The sequence below is a fragment of the Balaenoptera acutorostrata genome, chromosome 6 (genome assembly GCF_949987535.1).
Source record: "Balaenoptera acutorostrata chromosome 6, mBalAcu1.1, whole genome shotgun sequence".
Taxonomy (NCBI): Eukaryota; Metazoa; Chordata; class Mammalia; order Artiodactyla; family Balaenopteridae; genus Balaenoptera; species Balaenoptera acutorostrata.
Window position 1 is genome coordinate 60971415 of NC_080069.1, and position 13540 is coordinate 60984954.

The 13540-nt window shown below is 36.7% G+C and overlaps 1 protein-coding gene and 1 non-coding gene across 15 annotated transcripts in view; both read left to right on the forward strand.

Moving 5' to 3' along the window:
• The window catches only part of NFIB (nuclear factor I B), a 446931-nt gene that overhangs the window by 283990 nt on the left and 149401 nt on the right, over nt 1–13540 (forward strand). The window lies entirely within an intron of this gene.
• Nucleotides 2619–2728, forward strand: LOC114237021 (U6 spliceosomal RNA). Its single transcript, XR_003622826.1, has one exon. It is a non-coding gene; the product is annotated as a U6 spliceosomal RNA (small nuclear RNA).

Consider the following 13540-nt stretch of genomic DNA (forward strand, 5'->3'; position numbering starts at 1 on the left):
CAATTCTCAGACCTGATAGTTTTCAGTCAATAGCCTTTCTGGGATTTTCTGAAGTGTGATTTTACCTTGAATGTATCAGAGCTGGAAATAATTGTTTATGTTTATGCAGTTCATAATTTTGCAGTTTAGTTTGTGTGGGTTAGTGGCCCTACTGTTCAACTGGATGGCAAATCTGTGCTAGGAGGATACCATATGTACAAGTATTTTCTTAAATAATGTTGGCGTTTGCCACTGGTGTTAGGGGAAGAAGGGAAAAAAATGAGAGTAATTCTGGAAGCCCTCCAGTAAGGGGTTAGGAAAGAACTTAGGGACAAATGCTCCTACTTGGAACACAACACCAAATAGTGGTTTTTTTGTGTTTTTTTTTTTTTTTTTTTTTTAAGAGAAGCCAAAATTAAACACAGTAGAGTTTACTGTTTGCTAATCAGCATGTGTTTACTTTCTCTTCCAAAACTGAAGTTGCCAACCAATACATTTCCTACCCAGTGCTTGAATCTGTCCAAATAAACATGGGAAGTAGTAAAACAATGACACCACATGAAAAATATATCCTCATTCATTAAATAGAATCCAAAAAATTCTCTGGAATTTAATTCTAGCAATGAAGTGAGAATTGTTTGGTCTACTAAGAGAGGATAGTGACTTCCTGCCTTGGTTAGTCCAGCCGAGAAGAATGTGTTTTTAAGTTTCCATACAACTCTACATGCATTGGCCTAAACCTGGAGAAACATAAATGGACTATTTCACGTAAACCCCTCACCCACATTCCCAGAGGATGAGGGCATTTTGGGTATAACATAGTTTTATGATAATTACGAGCCTAAGCAGCTTGTAGAATTCAAATAATCAATTCTGATTTCTGTCTCCATCACTAACGATTACTGACAAGGAAGTTCTCAAGATGAAATTATGGAGTCTTCCTCTGGAGACTGCAAACATAAGGAAAAAGAGAAGTTGTAAAGAGATGGTTTTATTTTGTGGTCAGTCAATTTTGGAAAATAAGTTCAAAAGCAGTAGCTACGATCAACAGTACAGAGAACCTTACATTCATAAGGATACCAGTTTACTTTAGCCGTTAGTGAGCAGTTCCGTGAAGAATTGTTATCTATAATGTATATGTATATCTTTGTGAAGAAGCTTTGTTATAGGGATGCAAGATGGAGGTAGAGTGATTACTATGGTATTATTTTTATGGTTTAAATTTGCGTTTAAAAAATACCCAGTGTAGTCTTCATACTGGAGGCCAGACACCCACGGAGCTGACTCCTGTCTTCTATCAAAACCTGCTTTGGGGAAATATTATAAAATTAGTCATTTACTCTTTAATGTGAGTTTAAATAAATGCATTGAGCTTTCAGTAGTAATTACATTAAAAACTCTATGAGTATTGTAGAGTTAAGTAGTTCAAGTTCAAGCCTTGGGGAGAAGTGGTGCAGTCTAGTAGGGACAGGCATTCTTTCTGACAGAACCCTTCCTGCAGAGGTGACTGCTTCTTTCTCCTTGGACAAATAAAGCCAGCCCCTTGATCTTTACCATCAGGCAGGGCCCAGTGATGCTTCCGGTGAGCAGCAAAACAAAAGGTAGTCGGTTCTTTGAAGGTGATTTAGCACCTAATTGTTATTCAACATTACATTTTAAGTCATTCTAGCTACTGCAGTACAACAGTGCTTTTTTTTTTTTTTAATAAGAAATTAATTATCTGAACAAATTTACTTCTTGGATTTAGTTTGGTAAATGGCATATAACCAATTAATAGTTTTGAGTAAAACTGACATCACAGCACCTGAAAACCCAGAGGGGTCTTTTAGGATGAGATAGCATATGTCAAAGTCATCAACTGAAAGCTGTATAAATATTGGTTGTTGCCCTTGTTATCTAATCTAATCATTTACAGATAAGGAACCTGAGGCCTTTGACACTAAAGGAATCACCTAGGCTAGCTAGGTAAGGAGCAGTCCAGAAGAACTGAGTTCCTAAATACAGAACGCATTCTACTCCATCAGGCTGCCTCCCAAGTTTTAAATGGTATCCCATGAACACCAGATCTTTTTTTTTTTAACTTTTCCGAGCTTGAATTTAAAGGAATAAAATGTAGAGACTTAGTGATTATTTCCTAAAAAACTAGTGTCAACAGCTGCTTTCAACGTTCAACACATACCTTAGTATATATCAGTCAAGCTGTATAAGAAAGTTATTTGTTCTGTGTAACTTTTCATCTGACAATCATATATATTGATATGCACATAGATTTACATACCTATATACTTCCTGGTGTTAGAGAATGAATATATTGTACATGAGAACATTCTGTGTATCCTTTAAATTGAAGAAAAAAGTGGAAAGATTTTAGAATAGTCATAGAGTTCATTCAGCCAGCCACTCAGTAGTAGTATGGATAGTGGAAATGCAAAGATGAAAAAGACTGACACAGTTCTTGGCTTTATGGAAATTAGTACCTCAAGTAACTGTAGGGTATGCATACAGGGAGACAGTCAATCAAGTCTGATGAAAGTATGGGGAAAGTTATGGTGTTGAAATATAGAATCTTATGGGGACAAAAAAGAGACAGACGCATACACCAGATCAGTGAAGGCGGCCAGAATAAAAGTTAACCAGGGGTGCTCGCTTCGGCAGCACATATACTAAAAAAATTGGAACCATACAGAGAGGATTAGCATGGCCCCTGCACAAGGATGACATGCAAATTCGTAAAGCATTCCACATTTTTATATGACCCAGCAATCCCACTACTGCGCATATACCCTGAGAAAACCATAATTCAAAAAGAGTCATGTACCACAATGTTCATTGCAGCACTATTTACAATAGCCAGGACATAGAGGCAACCTAAGTGTCCATCGACAGATGAATGGATAAAGAAGATGTGGCACATATATACAATGGAATATTACTCAGCCATAAAAAGAAACGAAATTGAGTTATTTGTAGTGAGGTGGATGGATCTAGAGTCTGTCATACAGAGTGAAGTAAGTCAGAAAGAGAGAAACAAATACTGTATGCTAACACATATATATGGAATAAAAAAAAAATGGTTCTGAAGAACCTAGGGGCAGGACAGGAATAAAGACGCAGACGTAGAGAATGAACTTGAGGACACTGGGAGGGGGAAGGGTAAGCTGGGACGAAGTGAGAGAGTGGCACGGACATATATACACTACCAAATGTCAAATAGATAGCTAGTGGGAAGCAGCTGCATAGCACAGGGAGATCAGCTCGGTGCTTTGTGTCCACCTAGAAGGGTGGGATAGGGAGGGAGAGAGATGCAAGAGGGAGGGGATATGGGGATATATGTATACACATAGCTGATTCACTTTGTTATAAAGCAGAAACTAACACACCATTGGAAAGCAATTATACTCCAATAAAGATGTTAAAAAAAGAAAAAAACCGAAAGTTAACCAGGGGAAGGGCAGTGGTATTCCAGGAAGAGGAAACAGCATGTATGAAGACTCAGAGAGAGCTCAGGATTGGAAAGAAGGTCAGTAAAGGTAAAGCTTCAATAGGCAAATCAGCAAAAACATTGTTTTAGGATTTCCTCAAAAGAATCAGTCTGCCAGTCTTCCTTATAAGTTTCCATTGGAGGCTCTTACACTGTATATGAAGTTGTTTTTTCTGACATAGTATTTGTTCTTTATATTGATTTTCAATCATCTAACATCCTCTGTAATGTCCTATTTGAGTAAAATCATCATTATCATCAATAGACATATATTTATTAAGCTCCTACCAGTTGTGAAGGCCTGCATACTAAGACTGCCGCATCTGAACCCCGATTATAGTAAAGGATTTAAAGTTGAAAATATTAGGTTGTTCTTGGTCTGTTCAAACAGACCAAGTGTACATCCTTGAAGCTACTTTTTTCCCTACAATTCTTTGATCCGGTGATTTCACCTCATTATTCCTATTCTAATTCCCTTGGTTCAGTTTCTTAAAAATGTATTTTGAAATATTTAAGACATACAAAAATATAGATGTTTCAGCAAACTCATGCATGCATCACCCAGTTTAAGAAATAAAATTTTGTTTAAATTTATTTGAATAAGATTTAAAATAATTAAATAAAAAATTTTAATGAATGTATGAATAAAGAAACAAAAATTTAAAAATAGATTAATAATATCCCTGCATGCCTCTTCTCCCCAGTCTCATTCCTTCTTATCCTGCTACATCAAGCGGTAGTTTCTCTCTTACATGTTGCAGTTAATGGGTTCTTGTTCCCAGTACTTTTATTGCATGTACTTTTCTGGCACGTGCATTTTGTAATGTTTCTGATGCTGAGAACTCGACTCTCTCTGCCATCCAATCTAGAGAGTAATCCTCTGACATTTTACTGCAGGATAATTTCTCCTAGGTTTGACAGTGAGTCAGTGAGTCAAAAGACTCCAGGCTCCAATGCTGTGTTTCCAAGGGTTACAGAAGTTCTCTAAGCGTCTTTCCTTGACATGTAACATAATAAAAAAGCATTGCCCTTGACTTTTGTTTTGGTAATTATAATCAATAGATGCTTTATATACGTAAGAAGATGTATACATTTCAGAACAATTTTCCTTTTGGGTATCGGAATGAGTGCTAATGATGATGAAAGTGTCCTCTGCTCATTATTTCGGATCAAAATTGATGGACTCTAATTAAACTGAAATATTTCAGCTCACAGCACTAGTTAATTCTGCCTTGTATGTAGGCTCACTTTGCAATGTATGCAGTTTGCAAACAGATATTAAAGAATAACAGCAAAAGAGCTGAATGCTGAACCTCAAACTTTACCAAACCTCTTTATGGTAAATTGTTAAATGTTTTTCATGAAAAGTTTGGGTATCACTTTCTGAGAAATTCCTCCACATCTAGAAATTTCAGTTTCCAGTTACCCATGAAGGAATAGAAATGATTTACTTATTATTTGCATTTGGAAAGAGTATTTTAAAGCTATATTTGTGTGGATATCACAATTTCAACATGATTTACTATCTTTAGGGTTAAACCACATGTGTGTAAAGGATCTTTTGAAGAGCAGTAGTAATACAGTTAGTTTAGGAAATGCCACAACTTCAGCTTCCTGTTCTTTGCCTTGGCTTTCTTAAAAAGTGAAGACTTTCTGCTCTATCCTGTCAAGAGCAAATGCAGCATGTGTTAGCAGAAGGAAGGAACCAGAGGCAGGCCTGCCCTCTTGACCTGTTCTGCTGGGTGTGTCAGTTTGCTAGATGAGACCTGGCAGCCCTGGGCTCTGTGTCCCGGGACCCTGCAAGTAGGTGGGGGCATTCCTGACTTCTGTGATCATAGCCCCCTGTAGGTGCAGAAGACACCACAGCGGCCAATGAATCCATCTAAATATTTCAGTAAAGTAGGACGAATAGTTCAACTCATCTTAGGAACTTGTCAAAATTTAGGATTCTAGGAATCATTTACGAGACATAGGAGTATAAGGATTCTGTTCCTTAAATTTCGAATTTGAAATTTTCTAAGGTGATGTCCATCTTAGAAAAGAATATAATACTAAGACTTGATCTCTAGCCCTCTAAGACATTAAGTGGACCTCCGGGCTTCCTTTCTTTTCACCTGCTAACCTTTGTCTTCCAGTCTTCCTTTTCTCAGTCCCCATCATGTAGAGTAAATGTGGGGGCTGGCTTTTATTTCTTCCTTGCCTTTCCCTGAGCGGCTGAGTGGTGCCAAGAGCGGAGTGTCTTCTTCAGACAGCATCTAGGACCAGTGTGCATTTTGTGTGTTCGGTGGTGGGCAGGCCAGGCACGCACAGAGTTAAGCCCACGGCCGCTCTGTGTTAACTGAGCATTTCTCAGTGTAGCCGGGTCGTAATCCCTCAGCAGATGCTTTAGGGGTCTTGTTATTGTCCAGAAGTGGCTCTTGTATGAGAAAAATGCAGCCATGCAGAAATGGGCACACACACTGTTGACTCGCCCACCATGGCTTAAGGTTTTTCCTTTATGACATCCATGAGCCCGTTTCATCTCTACCTAGCCAGAGAGTGTTGGCGCCTTCCCCCTCTCTACACCTTTAACTCGTTAAAAATAAAAAAACAACAACGACAATAAACTAGAATCACATCATAATGTTCCCTACTGATAAGAGGTTCTGGTTTTCCTTGCGTTCTTTTCAGTTTGTCGTTGTTGGCCCAGACCTTGCCCCTTTCTCAGGTCTTTCAGCCGCATCGTGGCCTTTCAAAACTTTCAAGTCCTGTAATACTATATTTTGTGAAGAAGGGAAAAAAATGAGATTTTTTTCCTCCTTGCTTTTGTTAACCCATTCTTGTTTTAGGCTCCAACAAAAAGGGTTTTTGTTAACTGGAGCTTAAAATCGGCCAGCTTGCAAAGTATTCTCCCTTTTTATGCAGGGAGGATTAGCTTGGCATGTTATGCAGTTCCCTTGTATGAGCCATTCACGTGTCCTGTCAGAAGGTGTATAATTACTCACTTCACCATCAGCAATCATTCTTAAGTTAAAACCTGTCTTAAACCTCTCATTAATATAAATCATACCGGGAAGGTAGAAAATACACCTTCAAAAAGAACGAAGTGTTAGGGAGCTAATCTGTTCTTTTCATAATAGACCCAGAGTAAATAATTTTTACTTAGCGCTTTTCTCTCTTCGCAATCAAAATAGTTTGTGATAAAAGATCGGGTACCAGGGATTGCATAAATGTGCAGTGTTTTATTCAGACAGGATTGGGCTTCCTGCTTGGTGCCAACCTCGTTTTCTCTCTGTCACCCTTGAACAGTGAAGTGTGTAATCCTCCATTCTTTTAAAGTCAGCCCCCTGACAGAATTTCCTCTCTCTCCCTCTCTCTGTCTCTCTGTCTCTCTTTCTCTGCCCTTCTCTCTCTCTCCCCCCTCCCTCTGTCTCTCGCCTTCTCCCTCTCGCCTTCTCCCTCTCTCTCTCTCTCTCTCTCACACACACACACACACACACACACACACACACACACACACACACACAAACACCCAGAGATTCAGGAGTAAAATGTTTTCATTTTTCAGGTTTTTCCTTCAATGAACTATCCCAGCATGCTTGGCTAGCTAGCAAGCAGTCTGAACTTACAAACAATGCCTCAAAGTATGATTTTTCTTCATGGAAGAGCCTTAGGCAAAGGACTCAAATATCCATGGTCTGTTTATTCATTAGCAACGTGTTCTAGTACAGGTATGGTAGCTCTAAAGGCATAGCTCGAGTTACTCATCTTCCTAACATACAGAGGCTGCTTCTACTCTTCCTCCATGCCTCCCACACCAGAATCTCCCTGCCACTGCATCAGACCTGTTGTGGTTGTGGAACATTCAGTCCAAGTTGGGGCCTCAAGATGAGGGAGTTAGGCAGTCTCTGAAAAAATGTCTCAAATTCTTATACATCCTGAAAGGCCCAGCCAGATCTGGCCTTTGCCCACCTCTCCAAATTCATTTCTTACTTTTCCCCCTAGCGCTTCTGACTCATGATCTTGACAGTCTCCCTTTTCTTCTTTAAATTTGCCAAAGAGCCCTACTCTTTTCTACCTAAGGGACTTCACTTCTACTAATCCCATGTGTCCCAGCTAATTTTTACTCATTCGTCAGGTCTAAATTTAAGCCAATGTCCTTTCTTTTTTCCACATTTTTTCAATTCAGTGCCAACGATGTACCAGAAGTTATTCTAGGTCCTTGAGATTCAGGGTTGCTTTGAACAGATGACATCCCTGCTCTCATGGGGCTTATATCCTAGGAAAGGCCTTCAACATAGAAGTCTTCTTGGACATTCCAATCCATGTGGGCCCCCTTGAAGTTGTGTTTCCATAAAACTCTATGAGTCTTCATTGCATTTTCTTCACTCTGAAGGAATAAAGGAATGGCTGTCTCCCTGTCCCCAGACATCTTCCAATTATACTCCTCCTGAATTCTTTTACATCACTCTTACACTGTCTGAAACATTACACTAATTAGAAATTCATTGGGATTGACAGACTTTTTCTTAAAAAATAAATCTCAGTTACCAAAAGCAATTGTTTTAAATTCATATCATCTGCTTTTCTTTTAGCACCTGGTGGACATTAGTGGCTGCAGGAATGAGGACAAGGTTGGGTTGAGAGGTGATGCTTTTAGGGCCTGGAACAGTGGGAAGTCCAGGGTGGCTGGCATGGGGCACAGGACCCGGGAGGACGGGTGTCAGGGAGATGGGAGTGCCCACAGGGAGAGAAGAGGGTTTGGAAGTTAAGGTTGGCTTTCTTTAGGAATTTAAATAGAGAAAGCTAAGGCCCCCTTTTCTTTTTTTGTCCCTTGGGAAAGAAGGAGAGGAACTAAAATTAGTTAATCTTTTACGTGCCAAGGACTTTACCTATCTTCTTTCTTTTTTTTTTTTTTAATTTCTTTTAAGGCATTATTTTATCTCCAGTTAATATTTAAAGATCAGATCTCTTTAATTCCAGAATTAGAACATGTAAAACTGACACTCTGTAGCCTCTGGGTACTCAATGTCTGTTGAATGAATGAATTCACTGTATAAAGACTTGTTCTCCACTTTGGCATGAGTCTTCAAGCCAGCTTCCCTAGACTCAGATTTCATGTTGGTACTATTGGTATCATAGCTGAAGTGCATTCAGGGTTGAATTGGGCTTTGTGGGCTGGTATGAAAACCTAGTCACCTTGTATGATATTGTTTTGATAGGAGATTTCAATGTGAGGTCCAGACCACTGACTCGCCTATGAGCTTTTGGAGCTCTATTCCTTAGTAAGTTGGGGGTTTACCCGTATGTGAATACAGAACTGATATGAAATTAAATCTTACGTATTCTGTTTTCTTGTGATACTTAGGACACTCCTAATTGAGCTTAAGTGGTTCTCTCTCTTTCTTTTTTTTTTTTTTTTTCATAAATCTCCCCAAAGCCTTTTTATAAGTAGGTGGTATACCTAATAATGATAGTAATAAAAGTTATTACCTAAAAAAATTTAAAAGAAGTCAAAGGAAACAAATAATTTCTAAGATCCCCCAAATATAAGATCTTTTGACATGTCCCTCTTTCATACTGAGTCACCAGGAACATGACATTAAGCTGATTTTGATTTGGGTTCAAGTGAGAGAGAAACCGCGTTAGTGATGAACTCTAATAAGGTTAAAACGCAGTCACAGAGGAGAGACCCCAGATGGACTGAGAGAGGCAAACCATGAGGTCCTTTCTTATGTAATGGTAAAGCCTGGCCAGAAAGGAAGCTTTTTCACTGGAATATTTGCAAAACTGCATACATCAATTTACAAGCAGTTTGAATTTATATGTAATTGACATATTTCAAAAACATTAAATGTTGGAATTGACATATATACACTAGTATTTATAAAATAGATAACTGATAAGAACCTGCTGTATCAAAAAAATAAATCAAATAAAATTCAAAAAAAAAAAAAGACATTAAGTGAAGAGTGAAATGTTTGCTATTTTGACCACTAAATTTGAGTGTGTAGTGGGAGTAGGTAGGCTTTAGTGCATGGGCTCAAGTAGAAGATTATTTGGTTGAGATGTGGGAATCACTAGTAAGAAAAATAAGGTTCATATCGAGTCCAGTGCCTTTGATGTGTATGTTTCTATTCCTATATAGTAACTTTTAAAGTCAGCTTCAACACAGTATAATTACAGTTACTTCTACTGTTCCTATAACAATTTTAAAAAGATACATAGAAATACAAAGTTGGATGACAAATCTGATTAAAGGAAGAGTAAATGAATGATTCAAAATGAGTTAAAAATGAAATTTTGTCTTTAAAAGATATTATGTTAACGTACACTTGGAAAGAGAAATTATGTAAAATTAAATTCATGGATATAGATTCTTCCAGAGTACCAAGAGACACGGTAGTTCAGTGGATGGAACACAGGTTCTGGAAACCTGGGAGGCTCTTCTCTGCATCTCACCAGCAGCATTAACTCTAGCAAATTACTTAACCTGTTGAGGCCTCTCTTGTTCCTCACCTGTAAGGTAGGGCTGATAATAATAGTATCCACCCTGACAGTTTGTATTGAGAATTAAAGCCAACTTTTGTGAGGCTTCTTATCAAATGCCTATTTATCAATGACATCTCACATGGTGACTATTCTCATCAACAATTATATAGCAGTAGAGGAAATAGATATTTTTAAAAAATTATTACAAGTAAGTCACACGTATTGTTATTATCTTCCTGTTTTCATGACAGGATTCCTATTACTTAGGTTTGGGAAAATATCCAATTCATGAAAATCCAAAGCAGCTCTGCTTTTGTTCTATAGTACCTGTTATAATACATTTCAAGTTTAAAGAGGGACATTTCAGAACAATGTTCATTGATTAAAAAAATTCATCAATTTTTTGTTCATTCAATAAACAGTTTCTGAGTACCTAGTAGTATTTTATGTCTTATATTAACCTCTAGGAATAAAAAGCAAAGGCTCTTTCCACAGTCATCCACAGGGATGTTGCAGTCTAAGAATAAAGTTTTTCCAAGGAACTGGTAATCTACTAGACAGTGGTAAGTGGCAGAAAGCTTTGAACTGATAAATAAGGTTTTAAAATTGTAGTATTTTGGGGGCATCTTTAGGAAGGATTCTACACACACAGAGAGGCACAAACACACCTTGAGTTTATAAGTTAGAAAGCCATTTGAAATGTGAACAAAAAAGTCATTTTAAATTTTTAGTCCATGGCAAAGACAGAATTATCTGAATAACTCTAATTGTTCATTTCTAAGGTGTCCTTGGCTGTATTAATCTAATGTTTATTTTTAAAATGTGATTAGCAATTATCTGGAATACTTTTAAAAATATATGCTTCCGTTAATAAAGGTCATGTTAAATTTTTTTTTGTTTTTTGTTGTTTTAAGACTCATAGTCATATATTCATTGCTTTTCTTGAGGGTGTTTTTACTGAATAGATTTTGACGAAAAATATTCTTTAAATATTGCTTATTGGCTTACTGGATGAGAGATGATTCATCTCTCAATGAATTAATATTTTCAGTTTCGTTACAAAGCCAAATTGTCATCATTAAATGATTTTAGAAAAAAATAACAGGTTCTTTAAAATGTAGAGTACATACCTTCTCAATTAATTATTTTGTCAATGTTTATTGAACAGTGAGAGCCAATTTAAGATTACAATAATTGAATCTTCTGAACTAGTGTTAAAAAATTTACCCAATCAATCTTCTAAGTCATATTTTAATCAATTTTGTTGAAATGAGATCCATTCAAAAGGAAATAACACATATTTCACCACAATGACCAAATATTATATACAACCAATGTAAAAGAAAAATTCATTAGAAACAATTATATTGGCCTGGACCTTTAAATATTTTGTTCTGTGTTTCCGAATACTTTTTGGCTCTTTTTGTAGAGAATGAAAGCAACTTTGGGAGTGAATCCTGAGAGTTTGGTAGAACTAGATCTGCTTCTAAGCTTAATGCCTGCTTATTAAGCTGGAAAACATTATTATTTTTTTACATTAGACTTTAATATCATAAACAAAGACGGCCTTTTCATGTTGTTTTCATAAAACAAAATTTGCTTATAAACCCAAAGCCATAAAACCACAAAAACCCCAGACACAATCCATCACTTTGTTCCATCCCGAGTTCAGTTTATTGCTTTCAAATACATCATATAAAGTGCCCTGTACTTGAGGAAGAATATAGTTTAAGGATGAATCCAGTACCAAATAATCACTGGCCTCTTAAGGACAACATTTATATTTATTTATTTTCTCAGAGCATTCCTTAGGATTTAAATCCTTGGATATCCAAATCAAAGGCATTCAAGTAAACAAAGCTACAGTTCATATTTAAAAAATGCTTTCAGGGGAAAATTTATACAATTCAAAAACTACTTAATGTCCTTGCAGGGAAGAAACTATATACCTACATTAGTGGTAAAGAAAATATGAAACTGGAAAATATATAATTCTGGAAAAGAACAAGACAGGGCAGATGATTAAACTGAGATCATATAAAGCTTGATTTTTGTTCAGGACACTTTGAATTGCAATTATCCTCTTTGGTTCTTAGCTGTTTATTTTTAGTGGTGAGATCATAGTTTTCCATGATTAGGGAAATAGGGTCTCCATACGGAACTATGATGTGGAGTCCAGAAAATAACTGTGGTATCAGTGGAGCAGAGTTCTCAGCAAATGCTGGTGTACTGTCGCCCCCAACCCCAATATTGAGAAATAATTAACATACATCACTGTATAAGTTTAAGGCGTACAGCATGATGGTTTGATGTATATTGTGAAATGATTACCACAACAGCTTTAGCTAACATCTGTTTTCTCATATAAAGAAAAACAGGGAAAAACATTTTTCCTTGTGTTAAGAACTCCTAGGATTTACTCTCAACGACTTCCCTATGTATCATACAGCTGTGTTAGCTATAGTTATCATGTTGTACATTACATCCCTAGTACTTATCTGTCTTGTAACTGGAAGTCTGTACTTTTTGACCACCAGCCTCCAGTTCCCTCTCTGCCCACCTTCTGCCTCTGGTAATCACAAGTTTGATTTCTTTTTCTGTGAGTTTGTTTGTTTAGATCCTACATGTAAGTGAGATCATACAACATTTGTCCTTCTCTATCTGACATGTTTCACTTAGCATAATGCCTTCAAGGTCTATCCATGCTGTCACAAATGGTAGGATTTCTTCTTTTTTATGACTGAATTATAGATAGATAGATAGATAGATGGATCTCACAACTTTTTAATCCATTCACCTGTTGATGAACACTTAGATTGTTTCTGTGTCTTGGCTATTGTAATTAATGTTGCTATGAACATGAGTGCAGATATCTTCAGAGTTAGTGTTTTTGTTATCTTTGGATATATTCCCTTTTCTCCACATCCATGCCAGCATTTGTTATCTCTTGTCTTTTTGATGATGGCCATTCTAACAGGCAGGAGGTGATATCTCATTGTGGTTTTAACTTGCATTTTCCTAATGACTAGTGATGTTGAGCATCTTTTTATGTACCTGTTGGCCTTTCATGCATCTTCTTTGAAGAAATGTCTATTCAGTTTCTTTGCCCATTTTTAATTATTTATTTTTTTTGCTACTGAATTGTGTGAGTTCTTTATATGTTTTGGATATTAACCCCTTATCAAATATATGGTTTTCACTTTGTTAATGGTTTCTTTTGCTGTACAGCTTTTTAGTTTGATGTAGTCCCACTCATTTATTTTTGATTTTGTTGCTTGTGCTTTAGATGTCATATCCAAAAATTCATTATCAAGGCCCATATCAAGGAGCTTCGTTTCTATATTTTCTTCTAGGAGTTTCATGGTTTCAGGCCTTACATTTAAGTCTTTAATTCAATTTGAGTTAATTTTGGGGAGTAGTATAAAATATGGGACCAGTTTCATTTTTTTGCGTGTTAAGAGCTAATTATCTCAGCACTACTTATATTTTTAAAAATATTTTATTGATGTATAATTGATTTACAATGTTGTGTTAGTTTCTGCTGTACAGAGAAGTGATTCAGTTATACATATGTGTACATCCTCTTTTATATCCTTTTCCATTATAGTT